This window comes from Macrobrachium rosenbergii, chromosome 31 (genome assembly GCF_040412425.1).
Source record: "Macrobrachium rosenbergii isolate ZJJX-2024 chromosome 31, ASM4041242v1, whole genome shotgun sequence".
Classification (NCBI taxonomy): Eukaryota; Metazoa; Arthropoda; class Malacostraca; order Decapoda; family Palaemonidae; genus Macrobrachium; species Macrobrachium rosenbergii.
The window spans coordinates 7,509,840-7,523,917 of record NC_089771.1 but is presented as its reverse complement, the minus strand read 5'-3'; the positions used below and the strand labels follow the sequence as shown (position 1 = coordinate 7,523,917).

Here is a 14,078-nt window from a genome sequence, read left to right as displayed (position 1 = left end):
GGGATATTGAAGGAGATTAGCCTTGCGTTTCCGACAGTCGGGTCTCGAGTGATAAAAAGTGACTGTCGTAGTAATAGATATTAAGCAGACCTGCGGCGTTTTATTCAAGTGTTGTATTATGTATCTGCCAACCATCCTATCCCGTGAATTCCACCCCCTACATGCTCTGCTCGAATTAAAATAATATCTGTATTATAACTCAACTCAATCCCAAAATAAACCTGAGTAATACCTTCTTGCCTCAGCATTACTTGGGGATAGAACTAAATCCAAGACAGGTAAAGAGTCACTCTGCACCTACACTGAATGCCTTGCCTACATTGCAGGTCCAGTTTTAAGGCATTCATCATTTCCTGAAGCAAACTTACTCTCTCGCCCTACTCAAAGTAATAAGATTGTTCCTTCCAGCCTCAAATGAACTAATAAGCCAGTCATTTTACCACAGCCCAGGCTCTGGTATTCTGAATGCACACCACTTCTGGCTCTGTTGATAATTACTACTTCTTGTCCAAGTGTTGAGATAGTGTACATTAGGCCATCATTACGGAGTATGCCTTAAGATTCTTCGAATGTCTACATGCACCAGTGCGTGACAAATAAAGGCTTTGGTTCATTATCTGTCATCACACCTCCTTCCTTCCGTGACATGATGGCAGATAAGGACGCCTACAGTCAACAACAGGTAAAGCTCGCAAAACACACAACGCTCTACAAGTCTGAACGTCACTGTAAATATATCCGAAGCATCATTCCTCATCAGCAAACGAAGCCAGAATTAGCAGAAATTGGCTGCTAAAACTGGCGTCACACAGCATTCCACAAGGAACTGAAGGAATAGCAATGTATTAACTACCTAGGCTGCATTTACGAATGATCCGAGATACGTTGTTAACTTATATCAAGAATATGAGAACTTATTTTGAGGCGTGATGAGAGTGGCAGAATGACCTTGGGGCATTCTCATTTTGCTGGAAAGCTTTCTGTACGGTTAGTGAACAACGACCCTATTATTCTTCTGACCCGTGAGCTTTCGAATAGACAGGCCTCATGTTTTACTCTGAAGAATGTACTTTCACGTATAGTCTTTTGTATGAATGAACACACGTTTCTTGAACTTTGACTTCCGTAATGGAGCCTAAAAATGACTGGAATGTATGGCTAACTAAGCGTCCACGATTACTGGAACCCTGTCATGACATGTCCTTTAAAACAAAGGCAAAAAGTCTATTGAAGGACGGATTTTAAAAAGGCCCTATAAGCTGTCGATATATGTTAAAGTCTACTGAATTATGGATTTTAAAAACGCTTTATAAGCTGTTGACATATGTTAATATTCCTGTTGGATTCTGTTACGAAATGCTGCACGATAAACTAAACAATTTTGAGTGATACAGTAAAATCCACTCATATATAATGCTGGCATGTGCTTCCATTAAAGACATCCTGTTTCAGGCAAAAAACAAGCATTTTAACCCACCAAGTACGTACAACAAATCCAGTCCGCAAATTACAGTAATTCTTGTTGAGAGAGAGAGAGAGAGAGAGAGAGAGAGAGAGAGAGAGAGAGAGAGAGAGAGAGAGAGAGAGAGAGAGAGAGAGAGAGAGAGAGAGAGAGAGAGAGAGAGAGACTATTTTACAGTTTTGAAGCTGATTGTAAAATAGGAACACCATTCTGTGGAGTGCGTAGACTGATCGCCTTACCATACTGGCACATAACGAAGATTAACAAAAACACGTTTTAATTTCTTATATTCTTCTATAACCAATGGCCGCCGCCCCCGGTAGGCATACACACAACACAACCAGATTTACCTGTATCATAATGTACTATAAGGATACTTAAAATAACAATTTTTAAAGTAAATTGTATTTTTCCTAACTATACAAACCGAAATTCCTTTACATTAGGAATTACTTTCAAGCGTAGGCTGGAAACGGGCGTTAAACTCTTGAGCAAGGTGGTTAGGCAGTAACTACCGCCAGGTAGGCGGGGATACCCGCCTGCCCGGATGTAAACATTCCGGTTTGCCTTTCGGTCGAGGTTCAGATTGAGGGGTGGCATGAGGTGGGCATAAAGTGTAAAGGACCTCGGGTTTGTATAGTTAGGAAAAATACAATTTACTTTAAAAATTGTTATTTGTTCCGACACAATATACAAACCCTCGGTCCTTTACATTAGGAAGACTCACTGGTTGGAGGGAGGAATCTGAGTGAGTCTCCTGAACTGACTGGAGTTCTGCACACCTGGGTTACTCCTCCTGGTCGAAAGAGCGAGTAGGAGTACCGTGCCTCTGACATATTGATTGGAGTGTAGGAACTGCAAGATCATATGTCAGATACTGGACCTTTTCGCATGAGTGAGGAAACATAACTCCTATGAAATAGGCCGGTAGGATCTAGAGTCGGAGGCAGTAAGGAAAAGCCAAGATGGGGTTCCCTTATTGCCAGTCTCTCCTTCTTCCCCTTGCTAGAGGGAGGAGCGGAATTGCTCCTATGATTCTATAAGAAAAATAGAACGGGTGCTCGATGTGTAGTCTTACCGCATCAGTGCCAGTTCCAGCAGCTATTGGTTCGAGTCCTATTCTCATCCTTAAGGAGGAGAAGTTGGAGGACAGGGAAGGAAGAGGAAGAGAGGCCAGTCACTCTTGGAATCCTTCTCACTTCCAGAACCAACACCTTAGGCGAGATGCTACTCGTCCTCTTGAAGGAGCCGGGTAAGACAACACAACTTGTTGAGCAGCCACCACAGAGCCAAGGAAAAAGGGTTCCAAGGGCCTGTGGGCAAGACCGAAGGAAGAAGACAAGAGTGTAGTCTAAGAGACCACGTCTTGCTTCCAGACCGACAGAAACTTCTGGAATGCGAGGGATGGACCAAGCCATCGACTTCATGAGCTCTCGGGTGAAAGGTACCGGTATCATTGTCGTCAGCTGCCAAGTACCTCCTTTGATCGCTTCACGAAGTCAGGAGGAAGGTGTGTTCTTAGACACTTCTTCCTTGGGAGAGACAGTACTAGTGAAAACGTTGACGACATCCAGGTTAGGAATGTCGAGCCTTTCGGAAAGTACCACAGCTCCCAATAGGACAAAGTAGCGAATGATCTGGATCATCGACATAAAGTCCAAGGAGGAGGGGAACAAGAAGGTCTCGAACCTGACAGTCGATGCCAATGGATTCGGAGTCCACCTACAACATCCGAGAAGGACTCGAGGTATGATCCCCATCCCTGTTCTTCCGTCTTTTATGCCAAGGCCAGGGTAACGATGAGAGATGGTCCTAAGAGGGCGTATCTCTATCCAACGACTCGTAAGGCGCGTGCAGAGCATGGACAGGAACCCTAAACGAGAGTCGCATACCACCCAGGAAACAGTTCCCTGGGAGAGCACGACTGAAGAAGCTTCTCGTCCGTAGCTAACTCTCGACTGAGGAGACGAAGGCTACTTCAGATAGAAGACTAGGTCGCAAGGGCCTACGTTCTTCACAAATGAAAGGGAGAGAAGCAACCCCCGGTGAAGACGACGAGGAAGTCCAGACTTGACGAGCGACTCTGACCCGAGAAGAAGTTCCGACAACGACACCACCAGCGAAGACAGATCCAGTTCCTGGGACAGTGTTGCAGAGGACTTCAAGGGATATCCAGCTATATCCGTTGCCGCTCAGCAAGAAAGCTTGTGCTTGCAAGGAAAGCTGGAAAGTCTCCCAGTCCTGAACACACAGGGATGTACTACCTCAAGAGCCGCTTCTTGTGTAGCTGCTACAGGAGGTTGGGTCAAGCGGAATTCTTCTCGATGCCTCGGCAATCAGATCAAATGAAGGTGAAGTCTTCAAGTATTTGTAACTCGGGGTGAGCAATGTTTGTGAACCCCTAGCGAAACAGACAAATACGGAGGGAAAAAACGTCGATACCGATTTTTCACCAAAAAGACAGCATGCCTCAATGGAGCGGCCCCTGGTCTGGTATGAAGGAGCGAGGAAAAACTACCGACTTATGTACAGGGAGGCAACAGAAGGACGGTAGGGATTTCTCAGTCCAGCAGTCTCTGCATGAATCTTCGTGAAGAAAGAGTGAGCAGCATGTTCCGTCCCGATCACTCAAACCCGAGGCCAGGCTTGCCTACCAATACATCCCCACCAGGAATGCATCTGGTTAATTGAGCTGTCGAGTGTGCAATAGAACAACACTCGAGTACCTGCAAATGTCGAGATGAAACAGGAGGAAAAAACGATTGCCTCTTGTTTGTCGACAAATGCCACTACTGTGGTTTTGTTGTTCAACGAAACCAGTGAGTGCCGCAAAACCCATCCTGAATTCTCAGACGTCCAAAAGGCTGCCCTGAGCCCAGGACGGTGACGAGAAGGTACTAATCGTCTCGGTCACACAAATTCAAGACAAGGTCTTACCAGTGTGCGCCTATTCCTCAATCTGTGAATCCGTAAGTAGACACAAAATGTGAGGGGAATATGCAAGAATATTCGAAGGTTCCTTCAATCAAGCATTAGCCTAACTCTTTCCTCATACATCGAAGAGGAAAGAATGGAGGAAAGGAAGCAGACTTCCATTCTCCACCATGGGGAAGCTTCTGCAAGATGACAGGGTACCGAGGCAATTAGCTCTAGCTGGGCTGGCATTTCCCGAATCGGGAGCACGGGAGAGGTGGCGGGATGGAAGTTCGATGGAAAGAATTGCCGAGACCTAAGGGAAATAGATACTTCTCCTGAAGGAATCCATTACCAGGTCTTGGCAATGTCGCTGCCAGCTCCAGAGACTAGATAAGTATCATTTCGTCCAGGCATCAGCAGTTGCAATCTTCTTCTGAAGCCTAGGACTTCTTAGCTAAGGAGCTGAGGGGGGGCTGGCTTGAACTCAAGGTCGAGTTGAGATGACTAAGACCCAAAGTTCTTGGCCATTGTCCAAAGGACAAGTCAGTGCCCTGGTGCAAACCTTGATTACTGGGGTATCTGGCAAATCTCTGAAAGAGAAAGGCTGAACCAAGTAAAGGTTTGTTCCTAAGGGTCGAGCCAACACGGGACTTACGAAACCGGAGATCCGAATTGGGACAAAGTCCTTCTTCTTAGCACCAGAATTGCCCAAAATACTGCAGTCGGCAAGACCCTCCGAGGCAAGAAGAATTCATATTCTGTCGAGGCAGCGGTGGAAGCTTGGTGTCTCGACCTGAATTAACTCCTTCGAAGAAAAGAATTCATCAGGTCGAGAACGCTCTCGGAAGCCAGGACAGCGGCGGTCCCTGACACTCTCGGCCCCTTGGGAACTGCAAGGGTTGCGAGTGATGAAGGTTATTCATTGGGGAAGCTGCGGTCCTGTCCCGGGGATCTTCGAGCCGATTCGTCGGCGCGAAGTTCTCCGAAAACACGGGGGCGATCGCAACTTGAAGAGGAAGACCCTCGCTGTTTCCGATGCGTGAAACTCGTGTACCTCTCCCCTTGGAGGGAGACCTTGACAGATCCCATGAAACCCTCCTCGGCTACCTGGGTATAATACGAGAGAATCGGGGGACTGACACCCAAAAGCACGCCAGGCAGCCGAACTCCGAAGAAAATTTCGTCGGAGCTCTCTCTGTCCGTCTCGCGCCTCTCGGAACACCCGAGAGGAGAAGAGAACAGGTGAGGAGAAAGAGTATCCCTACCTGTCCTGCCAGTAAGATAAGCAGGAGAGGCGGACCGTGAGTGATAATCAACCGAAGGCGATTACTGCCACAGGGGGGAAGAAGAGCACTTGTGCCGTGGCAAAGCGCTTTCCTGGGAAGAGCAAAAAGTTCACTCGAACATAGCCGAGAACCCGAATCGGAAAAAAACGAGTAGGGCCAAGCTGAGCTGAGCTGATCACGCGAACGCGATCCAGCTGGTTGGTATGCGCCGGACTGGGAGGCAGGTGGGGCAAGCCAAGCCGAGCCAAGCCAGTCTGGCAAGCCGAGTCAAGTCGAGCCGAGCCAGTCTTGTATGCGTGACCGTGGGCCGAGCCGAGCCGATCGCTTGAAATCAGTCTTAACTGGGCAGGCCAGATTGTCTGCTGTGAACAATTGCTAGTTTCCTGAACTCTAAACTCCTTCGAGGCCGAGGGCGGGAAGAGCCAATGAGAGAAACTTGTCTCCCAGAAGAGAGTCAGTCCCTTAGAAGTCCCGCAGGACTCCTGAAGGGAATCTCTTCCCTCCTTCTTCTGATGTTCGAACCGACAGGATCGAGACACCAGGCTGGGAACCCGACCGAGCACTGGCAAACACTCGGGGAGCGCTTGTGGTGCTGGCAGGAAGAGGAGCCGAGACACCTGGGTGCCTTGGCCCTTTCTCTCGCACTGCTCCCGAACTGGGCCGAGGAAAATCTCTCCAGACCAGATTGGGATACTTGATATTCCATAGAATCTCGAGCACTTGGAGCGGCTCGCGAACGAGTGCCTGAAGCAGCCCCCATCTTAGAGGCGGAACCTCTAGGACTCAGGAACGGGATCGCAAACTGAGGTCTGCGCGCCCGCGGCTTCCGAAACACAAAACCCAGGGATATGCGAATCGGTTTCCTAACCCGAAGGTCAGGAAGAGCCAACGAGAGACCCACTGCCTCCTTGGAAGGAGGCAGTCCCTAGACGTCCAAGGGCATCAAGGGGAAGAAGCAGCCTTCCTCTCCTTCGGCCGACGGAGGTCTGTTCGATTCTCGGGACCCCCTTGGACCTCTGGAGAGGAAGGGAAGATGCAGCAGAAGACAAAATCGAAGATAAAATGAAGAAGACGGCGGTTACTTCCACAGGGCGGCTTCCTTCACCTCCACTCCGACATCTTCTACAGGATGGTGGACACGAAACATCGTAACCTCCAGGGTAGTCCAGCAGGAACACAACCGATGCGGCCCAGGACACCACCACCAGGAGAAGCAGCAGGCATGATCAGGACAGCCGATGCAGGAGCTACGGCAGCGATTCGGAAGGCAGGAGCTACTGCAACGGCCAGGAACATCACCTCAACAGGGTGACTTCCTTCATCTTCATGGCGACATCTACAGAATGGCGGACATCATAACCCCTGGGGCACCTGGCAGGAACACAACGGGAGGGGTCCCGGGCACGACCGCCAGGAGGAGAGCCAATGCAAGAACTATGGCAGAGGTTCGGAAGGCAGGAGCTATTGCAACGGCCAGGAACGTCACTTCCACAAGGCAACTTCCTTCCCCTTCACGCTAACATCTTCTACAGGATGGCAGACATTGTAACCTCCAGGGCAGCTGGCAGGAACACAACGGAAGCGGCCCCGGGCACGACCACTAGGAGAAGTAGCGGGCACGATCAGGACACCCGATGCAGGAGCTATGTTAGCGGTTCGGAAGGCAGGAGCTACTGCAACGGACAGAAATGTCACTTGAAAGTCACCAGCAGCGACAGGAACGATCAGGGCGGCTGCGGCAGGAGACCAGGAAGAGCAGCCCACCGTCTGTCGTCGAGCTGACAAGAGCATAACACATGGAACAGCAGGAGCAGATGGACCACAGATACGCCGGAGGCATTGCAACAGCATACATGAAGACCAGCAATGACAGCGATCGATCCACATCGGCGGGAATAGAGTCAGAACGATCCCGACGTGGAAATATGTCATCTAACCAGGTATTGTGGTTGATCCCGAAGCAACACTGAATGAATGTTGGGACTGCTTCATGCGAGATATCCTTTGATATATCCAGCCAACTACTGTTGTGTCTGCGATGCTCACTGTCAACCTGAAAGAAAAGCAAAGATTCCTCTCGCTACAAGGGGAACTGCCCTACGCAGTGGAAGGAGGCACTCTAGACGAGGTCGCCCGATCACTCCCCCCGCCCCCCATTCTTCGCCCGACGAGCGAGCGAAGAGGGCGAAGGAGAGAAACCTACTAAAGGGGAGTAGGAAGAACCTACGGGAAGAGAAAAAAGGACGGAGGGGAGGCTACCAAGGGTGCTGTGGAAGTGGAACTTATCGACGATGCCCGCAAACTCCCACCCGGCCCGTAATTCTCCAAGCGCAGGCAGCGAGCAACACTCAGCATAAGTAGGAGGGAATTAGTGATGCCCCTTATACGTGGAGGGCGGAGGCCCAAGAAGGAAATGAACTCTTATGTCCCGATGAATGCAGGGGAGTGAAGATATTACGTCCCAAACTATATCTCCGAAAGTACAGGGGCGCCTTCAGTATTTACGTAAAGGGCTGCTGGCAGAGAAGCATTAACACTTGGTTACGCTACTCCAGTTTCGCCCTTGGCCGTCAAACCCAAGACACAGGCAGGGAGCGACGGCTTATGGAAGGTTATCACAAATCATGGGTTTGTATTAATAAATATCAAACACACGTATATATAAACAAAAATACAGAAAGATCCCACCGGGATAATAAGAGCTTAACGACAGTCAGGCAGAGAGAACGAAAACACGTCAATTTTGAATGCCTGTACATACAGAAACTTGTTCATGACACACCATGCAAGTCAGCCCGGCTGTGATCATTATCTGTGGATTTACAAAGATCTATCGAACTGATAACCAGGTTAAGACAACATACAATCATTTAAATTCTGTTAATGTCTGAAAAGAAACCTGTCCCAGAGTGCAGTTCCCAAATCTGGATTAGCAGAGGTTCCACAAAAATGCAGGCAATCAAAATAGGCCAATCTACAATCAACTTATTTTGGTGAAGAGACACTTTCTTTAAAACTGTTTTCTTGAAGAGCAGCTCTCGACTCTCGAAAACTGTTTGCTAAAAAATAGTCGTCATCATCATCATCATCTCGTCTTTCAAAAATTTTCTAATGCTGTCAATGTCCCCACTTTGAGGGAACCATGCTTTCCAGTACTTTCACCCTCTGATCTTTTCTGGTCAGTTACTCTTGCTGGAGCTGTGACTTCCAATAACTGATAAGTTTACATCTAGGGTTTATGATGCTACGAGAAAACGTTTTTCAAACTAGTACCTTGTACGTCTATGGCACTGGAAGCCTAGATGAAAAAAAGACTTGCTTCTCTTATAATGAGTTCTATGACTAGGTAAGTTAATTCAAGGACACTAACATTAAGTATAATCAGCTGAAATTGCAGCACGATACTCAATATATGCTTAAAAGCCTGACTGTCACTTTTGACTTCAAAGAATAACAATTTTTAAAAGTAAATTGTATTTTTCCTAACTATACAAACCCGAGGTCCTTTACATTAGGGATTACTTTCAGGCGTAGGCTGGAAACGGCCGTTGAACTTCAAACAAGGTGGTTAGGCAGTTAACTACTGTCCAGGAGGCGGGAGTACCGCCTGCCCGGATGTAAACAGCGGACCTCGTGAGCTCTTGGACGAAGCGCACCAGTGTTGTCTTCTCCTGCAGCAGAGTTCGCTCTCCTTATCATCTCACGAAGCCAGAAAGAGATGGTGTTCTTGGACACTTCTTTCTTGGTAGAGCCAGTACTAACGAAGAGTCGTCGACACTCAGGCCGGAGGTGTCGAGTCCTCTTCAGATAGCGCTGCAGCACTCTAACAGGACACAGTAGCATCTCATCTAGTTCATTACTTACAAAGTCCTCTAGGGAGGGGATCGTGAAGGACTCGAACCGTGCGTCAGGGACCGAAGGGTTCTGAGTCTTATGAACGAAATCCGGGATGAAATCGAGTGTAACTGATCCCCATCCCCTCGAGTGTTTGACATCAAAGGAAAGTCCGTGAACTTTGCCAACTCTCTTCGCCGATGCCAGGGCAAGCAAGAAGAACAGTCTTGAGGGTCAGATCCCTGTCTGATGGCTCTCTTAAAGGCTCGTACGGTGCACGAGTCAGGCTCCTTAAAACGAGAGTCACACCCCACGCAGGGGGCCTGAGATCCCTGGGTGGGCAAGACCGTTCGAAGCTTCTCATGAGTAGAGAAATCTCGAAAGATGATGAGATATCTACTCCTTTCAGCCGCAAGACTAGGCTGAGTGCGGCTCGGTAGCCTTTCACAGCTGAAACGGAGAGAAGCTTCTCTCGGCGAAGGAAGACGAGGAAGTCCGCGACCTGCTGAACAGTAGCTCCGACCGGAGAGATACCCCTTCGACGACACCAACCACAGAAGACGGACCACTTTCCCTGGTACACCGCTGCGGAGGATCTGAGGTATCCTGCCATCTCTGTTGCTGCTTGCGGCGAAAAAAGCCTCTTGCTCACAAGAGATGGTGGATAACCTCCAGCTGTGAAGACACAGGGAATGCACTGCCAGGTGGAACCGCTCGTGAGGTTGACGCAGCAGGTTGGGCCAGGGGATCTCTCTCGGCGCCTCTGAGAGGAGAGCTAGCAGGTCCAGGTACCAAATGGCCTGGGGCCATTTGAGTGCCACCAGAGTCATTCTGAGATTAGGGGTGATCATCACTCGGCGATCATCACCCGGCGAATCAGACAGAATGGGGAAAGGCGTAAGTGTCGAGGTTGTCCCACGGATGCTGGAACGCGTCCTCCGCAGCGGCCCATGGGTCCGGCACGACAGAACAGAAGACCTGGAGTTTCTGTTGTGCCAGGTGGCGAACAGATTGATGACTGGACACCCCACAGATCGAACAGCCTTTCCGCTATCTTCCTGATGGAGGACCATTCGGTCCCTACCACCTGGTTCTGGCGGCTGAGCTTGTCTGCCACGACATTCCTCTTGCCTGGAATGTACCTGGCTGACAGCTCTACCGAGTGAGCCACGCCCACTTGTGCACCTGCATCGTCAACTGATGAAGCTGGTGGGACACCAGTCCCCCCTGCTTGTTGACATATGCCACTACCGTGGTATTGTCGCTCATCAGTACCACGGAGTGTCCCATCACTCGATCCTGGAACTCTTGGAGGGCCAGGAAGGCCGCCTTGAGCTCTAGGATGTTGATGTGAATGTGCTTGTCATCTCGATGCCACACTCCCGAAGTCAGCAACTCCTCCAGGTGTGCGCCCCATCCCTCAGTCGATGCGTCCGAGAACAGAAGCATGTCCGGAGGGGGAGTATGCAGGGATACTCCTATCAAGAGGTTCCTGTCATCTGTCCACCAGAGAAGGTCCTCCCTCACTTCCTCGGAAAGAGGGATGAGGAAGGACTGGGGTCTCGGGACTGGGACCAATATCCCTTTAGTCTCCACTGGAGAGACCGCAGGTGAAGACGCCCGTGAGGCACTAGCTTCTCCAAAGATGACAGGTGACCGATGACGACTTGCCATTGCCGGGCTGGTTGTTCCTGTCGAGACAGGAACAACTGTGCTGCCTGCCTGAACTTGCTGATGCGAGTCCGAGGGAAAGACTTTTGCTGCCACCGTGTCTATCAGCATGCCCAGGTACTTTGTCCTCTGCTTGGGGGTGAGATCTGACTTCTCCAGATTTACCACGATCCCTAGATCCTGACAAAACTCGAGAAGACGATCCCTGTCCTGTAGCAACTGCGGCGAGAGCCTGCCAGGACTAGCCAGTCGTCGAGATACCTCAGTAGATGTATCCCGTGCGAGTGGGCCCAAGCTGACACGAGAGAGAACACTCGTGAACACCTGGGGAGCGGTCGAGCCCGAAACAAAGTGCCCTGAATTGGAAGACCACTCCCGAGGACAAAGCGGAGGTACTTGTGAGTGAGGACGGATGGATGGGTATTTGAAAATACTCATCCTTCAAGTCCACCGTAAGCATGAAGTCGTTCTCCCTGATGGAGGCCAGCACAGATTGCGCTGTTTCCATCGTGAACCGAGTCTGGCAAAGGAAACGGTTCAAGGAGAGAGGTCTATGACTGGTCTCCATCCCCTGATGCTTTCTCTACGAGAAAGATACGGCTGTAAAAGCCTGGAGACTGGTCCGACACGACTTCTACAGCACCCTTGCTCAGCATGGCCTGCACTTCTTGCTGTAGTGCGGTGTCCTGATGAACCTGGAACATATAAGTTTGGAGATGGACCGGAGAGTAGGTGAGGGGAGGCTGAGACTCAAGGGTAGTAGATATCCCTCCCGAAGGACATCCACCATCCAGGTCTCGGCTCCGTGTCACTGCCATGTTGCCCAATGGCTCAACAGGCACCCCCCTACCTTTGGCAGCTTTTGAGGGGGAACGCCGCCCCAAGCGTTTCCCTTTTTTCTTCTTCCCTTTGCCCCTTTTACCAGCTTGGAAAGTGGGCTGAAAAGGGCGGGAGAAACCCCCTTCTCAAGGAAGAAGAAGGCTGGGTGTTTCCTCAGGACCCCTTCAAGACTGGGACTTCTTAGGGGCTGAGGAAGTGCCAGCCTGGCCCAAAGACCTGGCTGCAGTGGGATGAGAAGACCTGGAGGTCTTAACCACTGCCTGGTGGACAAGCCGGTCGTTCTCATCGGCACGGCGTTTGTCCACCGCGGCGTCCACCAACTCTCTAGGGAAGAGAGGAGGAGGAACCCAGCAACGGTCCATTCCTGAGAGCAATTGCTGATTTGGGACCTACAGACCTGGAAAGCAAGAGAGAATGGCATCCCTCTCACTTCAGAACCAGGTTTGCCCACAGGTTTGCAGTCTGGTGGGCAAGGTAGGAAATAGCCCTACCCCAGACTGGCACAGTCTCCCAAAGGCAGAGTCCTCCCCAGGTATGATAGCGCCTGAGGAAGAAGCTACCTTCGATACTGTGAAGGACCACAGATCGAGCCAGGAGACTGCCTGGAAGGCCGCCATGGCGGTGGCTTCCAGGGTTGCAGCTTCTTGTTGGGAGAGAGAAATGTTCTCTGCCAGTACAATTGCTGCAACGAAAGACCAGGATCCAAACGAGTCAGGTCCGGGTCAACCTGCTTAGTCAGACAACACCCCTTTAGCTGGAGTATAGAAGCGCTTCTGGCGAGGCAGAGGGGGGGGAAGAAGCTTGTCCGAGCGACTCGATTGAAGGGAGCTGTCTTGCCCAGACACAAGACCGTTCACTTGATCGAGAACTCCCTCGGCAAGCGCGGACCACGGCAGCCCCACCGAAGCCTTGGGTTCCTTCTTGGGTCCCCAGAAGGATTCAAGGCGCGACGGACAGTCCACAGAAGAAGGCCATGGTCCCTTCCCGAGGTCATTGTGCTGACGAATCAGCGCGATAACCTCTGCAAAAGTCCTCTGTATTTCAGGGGTGTCCGCATCCTGGGGCAGAGGACCCTCGAGTCCTTCAGGGTGCGGTCCTCCCGAACTACTCTCCCTGCAGGAGGAGAACCTCGGCAGACCCCGATGACCTTCCTGGACCACACGGGCGTAAGACCTGGTCGAGCCAGGACCGAGCCAGGTGCATACCCCCACGCAGCTGGAACTCTGAGGAGAACAATCCCCAGAGTTCTTCCTCTCCGACTCACGCCCCTGGAGGAGACCGAAGGGGCGGAGGGGACAGGCGAGGAGGATCGGCGCTCCCACTGCCCTTACTGGCAGAACCAGTAGAGGCAGCGGGCCGAGGGGGTCACCAACCCGCGGTGGTGACGAGCAGCCTCAGGTCGAGGAGACTGCTTTCAGCCCAGGTGAAACAATCTCCCGAGGAGAGCGGAGCGGCTCGCTCGAGAGCCAAGCCGCGCATGCTCGCCTCTCCCGAGCCAGGCTGGCCACCCAGACGTGGCCGGGGACTGGGAGGAGTCGAGCGCGTGTCTGGCTGGCGCAAGCTTGCGCTGTCCTCTGGGCGCCCCAGTCTTCTTCGAGGCTGAAGCCTCTCGGGAAGACTGAGCAGGGGACTTCTTCCCTGTCTCTCTGGCGTTCGACCCCAAGGGGCTGAAGCATTGTCCCGGGAACCTGACTTGGCACTCAGAAGGAGTGCCAGCAGGAAGAGGCGGGGCACCTGCATGCCCCGGCTCTTTCTCTCCCCCCACGCCCCTGGTCTGTACGGCGAGAGTTTCTCCCGTAACAGACTGGGATACCCGGGTCTCCTTGGGGACCTGGGTACTGGGCAACTACTCGCGAGCAGTGTCCAACGCGGACTCGCTGGCCTTAGAAGCAGGAGGTTTCTTAGGCACAGGGGGAAGTGCAGACCTTGGTCTGCACGCCCCTTGGCTCCCGATGCCCCTGGCCCAGAGGCCAGGGAAGCGGTTCCTGATCCGAGGATCGGGAAGAGCTGAAAGAGATCCCACTGCCTTCCCTGTGGAAGGAGGCAGACCCTTAGAAACCTCGGTGCAA

General features: G+C 51.3%; 1 protein-coding gene across 1 annotated transcript in view; it reads right to left on the bottom strand.

Moving 5' to 3' along the window:
* LOC136855270 (SPARC-like protein 1) overlaps nucleotides 1–14,078 on the bottom strand; it is a 41,298-nt gene that overhangs the window by 22,683 nt on the left and 4,537 nt on the right. The gene's annotated exons all lie outside the window — the stretch shown is intronic.